The sequence below is a fragment of the Aulonocara sp. 'chitande type north' Nkhata Bay genome, linkage group LG3 (genome assembly GCF_057382095.1).
Source record: "Aulonocara sp. 'chitande type north' Nkhata Bay isolate Kocher_YH1m ecotype deep benthic linkage group LG3, A_spYH_male_GT1.1, whole genome shotgun sequence".
In the NCBI taxonomy this organism is placed as follows: domain Eukaryota; kingdom Metazoa; phylum Chordata; class Actinopteri; order Cichliformes; family Cichlidae; genus Aulonocara; species Aulonocara sp. 'chitande type north' Nkhata Bay.
Genome location: NC_141346.1, coordinates 57,406,036 through 57,413,035, shown reverse-complemented (window position 1 = coordinate 57,413,035; position 7,000 = coordinate 57,406,036). Strand labels below are relative to the sequence as shown.

The following is a 7,000-nucleotide window of genomic DNA, read 5'->3' as shown; positions in this document are numbered from 1 at the left end:
CCTACCATAAAATAATAAGACACGGTATGACCTCTCATGCTCCCAAAGTGCTGTCTAATACACACAAAGTTTGCAGACTATCAAGGATCAAAACCTCTACCAATCTACAACTAATTACAAAACTCTAAGCATATATAAGTAAATATTTCTAAGCATAAATGACAATCAACAATACAAATCTAACAGTTAGTTTATTTGATCTAAGACTTCAGTGCACGTTCGCAAAGATCAGCTGAAACAGATCGCTGGCACAGATCGCTCGCACAGGCTGGTTGGTTATTTAATGGTTTCAACTTAGTTTATTTTATCTTAAACTTCAGTGCACGGTCGCAGGGATCTGCTGACACAGATCGCTGGTTAGTTATTTAAGGTAAGGTAAGGTAAGGTAACTTTATTTATACCTAAAGGCAAGGTAAATTTGCTTTACAGAAAAATGACAGCATTTGACATCCCTTTAAAAACACACATACCTAGTAAATATATAAAACTCACTGTAACACATACTTTGATTTAATGGTTTCAGCTTAGTTTATTTTATCTAAAACTTCAGTGCACGGTCGCAGGGATCAGCTGACACAGATCGCTGGTTAGTTATTTAATGGTTTCAGCTTTGTTTATTTGATCTAAGTCTTCAGTCCACGTTCGCAGGGATCAGCTGACCCAGATCGCTGGCACAGGCTGGTTAGTTATTTAATGGTTTCAGCTTAGTTTATTTGATCTAAGACTTCAGTGCACGGTTGCAGGGATCAGCTGACACAGATCGCTGGCACAGGCTGGTTAGTTATTTAATGGTTTCAACTTAGTTTATTTTATCTAAAACTTCAGTGCACGGTCGCAGTGATCAGCTGACACAGATCGCTGGTTAGTTATTTAATGGTTTCAGCTTTGTTTATTTGATCTAAAACTTCAGTCCACATTCGCAGGGATCAGCTGACCCAGATCGCTGGCACAGGCTGGTTAGTTGTTTAATGGTTTCAGCTTAGTTTATTTGATCTAAGACGTAAGTGCACGGTTGCAGGGATCAGCTGACACAGATCACTGGCACAGGCTGGTTAGTTATTTAATGGTTTCAGCTTAGTTTATTTGATCTAAAACTTCAGTGCACGGTTGCAGGGATCAGCTGACACAGATCGCTGTCACAGGCTGGTTAGTTATTTAAATGGTTTCAACTTAGTTTATCATAAAAAACTTCAGTGCACGGTTGCAGGAATCAGCTGAAACAGATCGCTGGCACAGGCTGGTTAGTTATTTAATGGTTTCAACTTAGTTTATCTAAAACTTCAGTGCACGGTTGCAGGAATCAGCTGACACAGATCGCTGGCACAGGCTGGTTAGTTATTTAATGGTTTCGGTTTGGTTTATTTTATCTAAAACTTCAGTGCACGGTTGCAGGGATCAGCTGACACAGATCGCTGGCACAGGCTGGTTAGTTATTTAATGGTTTCAGCTTAGTTTATCTAAAACTTCAGTGCACGGTTGCAGGGATCAGATGAAACAGATCGCTGGCACAGGCTGGCTAGTTATTTAATGGTTTCAGCTTAGTTTATCTAAAACTTCAGTGCACGGTTGCAGGGATCAGCTGACACAGATCCCTGGCACAGGCTGGCTAGTTATTTAATGGTTTCAGCTTAGTTTATCTAAAACTTCAGTGCACGGTTGCAGGAATCAGCTGACACAGATCGCTGGCACAGGCTGGTTAGTTATTTAATGGTTTCGGTTTGGTTTATTTTATCTAAAACTTCAGTGCACGGTTGCAGGGATCAGCTGACACAGATCGCTGGCACAGGCTGGTTAGTTATTTAATGGTTTCAGCTTAGTTTATTTGATCTAAGACTTCAGTGCATGGTCGCAAAGATCAGCTGACACAGATCGCTGACACACGCTGGTTAGTTATTTAATGGTTTCAACTTAGTTTATTTTCTCTAAAACTTCAGTGCACGGTTGCAGGGATCAGCTGACACAGATCGCTGGTTAGTTATTTAATGGTTTCAGCTTTGTTTATTTGATCTACAACTTCAGTCCACGTTCGCAGGGATCAGCTGACACAGATCTCTGGCACAGGCTGGTTGGTTATTTAATGGTTTCAGCTTAGTTTATTTGATCTAAAACTTCAGTGCACGGTTGCAGGGATCAGCTGACACAGATCTCTGGCACAGCCTGGTTGGTTATTTAATGGTTTCAGCTTAGTTTATTTGATCTAAAACTTCAGTGCACGGTTGCAGGGATCAGCTGACACAGATCGCTCGCACAGGCTGGTTAGTTATTTAATGGTTTCAGGTTAGTTATTTGATCTAAGACTTCAGTGCATGGTCGCAAAGATCAGCTGACACAGATCCCTGGCACAGGCTGGTTAGTTATTTAATTGTTTCAGCTTACTTTATTTTCTGTAAAACTTCAGTGCACATTTGCAGGGATCAGCTAACACAGATCCCTGACACACGCTGGTTAGTTATTTAATGGTTTCAACTTAGTTTATTTTCTCTAAAAATTCAGTGCACGGTTGCAGGGATCAGTTGACAAAGATTCCTGGCACAGGCTGGTTAGTTATTTAATGGTTTCAACTTAGTTTATTTTCTCTAAAACTTCAGTGCACGGTTGCAGGGATCAGCTGACACAGATCTCTGTCACAGCCTGGTTAGTTATTTAGTGGTTTCAGCTTAGTTTATTTGATCTAAAACTTCAGTCCACGTTCGCAGGGATCAGCTGACACAGATCTCTGGCACAGATCCCTTGCACAGGCTGGTTAGTTATTTAATGGTTTCAACTTAGTTTATTTTATCTTAAACTTCAGTGCACGGTCGCAGGGATCCGCTGACACAGATCGCTGGTTAGTTATTTAATGGTTTCAGCTTAGTTTATTTTATCTAAAACTTCAGTGCACGGTCGCAGGGATCAGCTGACACAGATCGCTGGTTAGTTATTTAATGGTTTCAGCTTAGTTTATTTTATCTTAAACTTCAGTGCACGGTCGCAGGGATCCGCTGACACAGATCGCTGGTTAGTTATTTAATGGTTTCAGCTTAGTTTATTTTATCTAAAACTTCAGTGCACGGTCGCAGGGATCAGCTGACACAGATCGCTGGCACAGAAAGAAAACATCTCCCTGTCATTGGCTTTCATTTGAAAATGAAATTAGAATGACAACATGTTAATATGCTTGCAAATTATTTTAATGGGTTGATAAACATTTGTGGAAGTGCCGATGTAGGGCAGGATGCTTCCTACACCTGTGGCATGCACTTGTGTTTCTGTAAATGAATTGCTTGGACGAAGCGTTTTCCACAGTTATTACAGGGGAATGGTTTTTCTCCTGTGTGAATACGCTGGTGCATTTTCAAGTTCCCTAAGTGAGAGAACCTTTTTCCACACTCATCACAGGGGAATGGTTTTTCTCCTGTGTGGGTGTATTGGTGTCTTTTCAAAGGACTTCGGTGAGTGAAGGTCTTTCCACACTCTTCACAGAGGAATGGTTTTTTTCCACTGTGCCCAAACTGATGCACCTGAAGATGAACTAACTGGGCAAAGCTCTGGCCACACTGATCACAAGAATAGGGTTTTTGTCCAGTGTGCAGACGCTGATGGACCTTCAAACTTAATAGTGTTTTGAACATTTTCCCACACTGCTCACAGAGGTATCGTTTGGTGTGAACTTTTGTGCGCAGATCCAGCTGTTCTTCAGTTGAATCTACCCCCTTCTTATGGTGAGGTCTTCTTTGCATTTTCCCGGTCTGTATATAAAGAGAAAGAAGAGATGGACAGAGTAACAACAATCTACAACCATTTGATCTGATAGACTTCCTCCTTACAAAGACTGAGGTGTTGTGAAAAAGTGGAAATGGGAAATTACTGAAGAGTTGTTGTGTCCTTCTTTCATAAACTCCTCCCGCCAGGTGAGGGATGAAAAACGTGTTTGTAGTCAGAAGATGTTTTGATGCAGTCAGCATGCTCATTACCCCAACAATATTTTGCATATTAATTATACATGTTTTTTACCCATTTATATGTAACTTAAACAGGCTATTTACAAGTAAGCAAAGTAATCCTGTTCACACGTCACCAAATGCAAACACAAACCCACTATTCAACAACGGAAACTCTGTGCTTCCCCATCTGATTCCATAATTGGAGTCAGCAGGGAAACTGCAATTTTAGTGAAAGGTAAGTAAAAATATATCCTGGCTGTACCTGTAATGCCAAAAATGCTAAATTAACTGTTCCCCTGGCCCCTTTGGGAACATTTTTATGTCACTGTGAAGTTTACCTTTCACCTTCACATAAGATAAGATAAGATAAACCTTTATTAGTCCCACACATAGGAAATTTGTTTGTTCACAGCAGAAAGTGGACAGTAAAAAGTTAAGAGCAGCAAAGTCTACTCTTCATTCTATCAGAAACAGTTATCACAGCTCGTACATTTTCTTTTTACACATATATGTAAGCACTGAGCCAAATTTAGTAATGCCAACACATTAAAAGAACAACATTTGTCTCTTATGTATGATACATCTATATATACACTGTAACAGATACTTGTCTTTGAGTGAAGATTTAAGGTGATATAAATAAATAACTGCAACTTGAATCTTTACTGAAGCTCAGTATTTGACACAGAGTTCAAACTCACTGCTGTAATAACTAATAATGATTAATATAATAACTATAATATTGGCCATATTATAGTTACATTACCAAAGTGAGATGATTTTAGTCTCATGAACAACACTATCTAATTGTTATTTACTAGCTAATCTTAAAATGACTGTTCAGTACAGAAATGAAGCCCAACAATCATGTTTGTACAGTCCTGTGGTCTCAGCCTCAGATTCTTATCAAATCACACAGAGCTCATGTAGAAACAAATGTACAAAATATGTTCTCCTTCATTTCTGTCAAACAAAGCTGTATGAAACGTTTCCAAGCCTCGCACTTCCGGCCTTAACGGTCTTTGAGTACGCGGACCTTGAGGACCGTTAAGGCTGCGTACTTTAAAGCTGCAGACCCCGAATTGGGATACAGCCTTAACGTCGTTTTCCTTCGCTATTTAAATTCACAAGCACTACATAATCTCATAGTGCCACCTACCTGGCATTCCTCGGGATCAGCAGTTAATTTTCATGAGGCAATTTTAGGTGGGTTACACTTGGAATGCCATGTCTCTTCCTTATCTAATGTGTCACGTTAAAGTGACTTACCTCTGCCACTGTGAGCATTTGGCTGCTGGTGTTACTCAGTGAATCAGCTCTGACAAACATAAAGATAATAAGTTTAGAGAAAAATTATCCAAATATTGCCTTAAAAACAACAATGATGTTAAGACTTCTCATCCAAGCACATAAATGAAAAACAACATATGTACCTTTAAAATTTAGCTTGAAAATATGATTAAATACTTTAAAGTAGCAATAAGAAAGATAATCAAGTTAGATACTACAAATTTACAGACATTTCGTCTCGTGTTTGTGCCTAGTTTTAAAGATAAACTGGACCTGAAACATGAATTCAATTGAAAATAACACAATTAAAAGGAAAAAAAAACACTGAATGTCCTTTGATTTACTAAAACTACCACTGACCACCAGTTTTTTTCTTACCCTTGGCATGTGAGGGACATTTGTTTTGGTCCTGCTTAATGCTTGCCTTCACTGAACTCTGAGAGATGCACCAATGGTTCCCATGGTATCCAAAGCTGACTCCACTTCATAAGGTTCCAGAAGTGAATTTAAAAATCAACACCAAGTATTTAATGAACCACAAATCCCAGCAGGATAACAACCACTGGTGTTTTTTCCTCCAAACTTTATTTATTCAAAGTCATAAACAAAACAAAATAATAACTAACAACGAAATCAAAAATGACATAAAAGAAATAAAACCCACTCAAACTCATTATTGAACAAAATCAGTTACATTTACATTTCATCTTGTCAGAATATAATACACACAGCATATTAAATTCAACAAGATGAAGGTGTTCATAGTGTATTTGTATTGAGTATTACATAAGATGTATGTAGTTTAAACTCAACTTAAACTCTAACAGATCAACAGATCATGCATTTATAACAGCTCTCCACACAGCCCTTTCTCTAGCATTTTATTTTCATTCATTTTCACTTTCATTAGCAGATGTAAAGAGGGTTTTTTTATATATATATCTTATTAAAAGCCCCTCTGATATGTTATATATATCTATAAAAAAAAATCTGTCTCGCTCATGTCTGCAGTAGGCTCACTTAGCATAGGGGGTCTAGCCTCAGGACCCTTACTGGATACAGACATCCCAGGCGGGAATGAAACTTGCGATCCTCGGCTCCAAAGGCCTGTAGATATATATATATATATATATATATATATATATATATATATATATATATATATATATATATATATATATGTCCAGCTGGGATAGCCTCCATTATCATTAATGGAGCTCCAGTGGAGAGCGTGCAGTCCTTCAAGTATCTCGGTGTCAACATCTCCTCAGACCTGACATGGTCTGCCCACATTCAGGTCCAGACCAAAAAGGCTAGGCAGTGCCTGTACAACCTACGACAACTGAGGAAGTTCAGGGTCTCTCCAGTGATCCTCAGGACTTTCTATACAGGTGCTGTGGAGAGATGTGAGAGATTTTGAAGGACCCATCCCATCTGTTGCTGGGATGGGACGGGTGCCCCCCACCCCCCTATTATCCTTAAGTGACTGAGACAGGACTCATTATCATATTCAAATCAAATCAAATCAAATCACTTTTATTGTCACATCACATGTGCAGGCACACTGGCACAGCACATGCGAGTGAAATTCTTGTGTGCGAGCCCCACAAGCAACAGAGATGTGCAAACACAACAACACAAACGAGCAAAATACAAGAATGGCCAACCTGAAACTAATAAATATATGTACAATATATAATAGTGTATGCATTTCTGGATGTGTATACTAAATATTTTCCTACGAGTGTGTGTGTGTGTGTGTGTGTGTGTGTATACACATTTTTACA

General features: G+C 38.9%; 1 long non-coding RNA gene across 1 annotated transcript; it reads right to left on the bottom strand.

Annotated features, from left to right (window-relative positions):
• Positions 1-3,162: 3,162 nt before the first annotated feature.
• Positions 3,163-6,044, bottom strand: LOC147336270 (uncharacterized). Its single transcript, XR_015128260.1, has 3 exons — positions 5,592-6,044; positions 5,193-5,241; positions 3,163-3,728 (listed from the first exon to the last, which is right to left on the bottom strand). It is a non-coding gene; the product is annotated as an uncharacterized LOC147336270 (long non-coding RNA).
• Between the last annotated feature and the right edge of the window lie 956 nt (positions 6,045-7,000).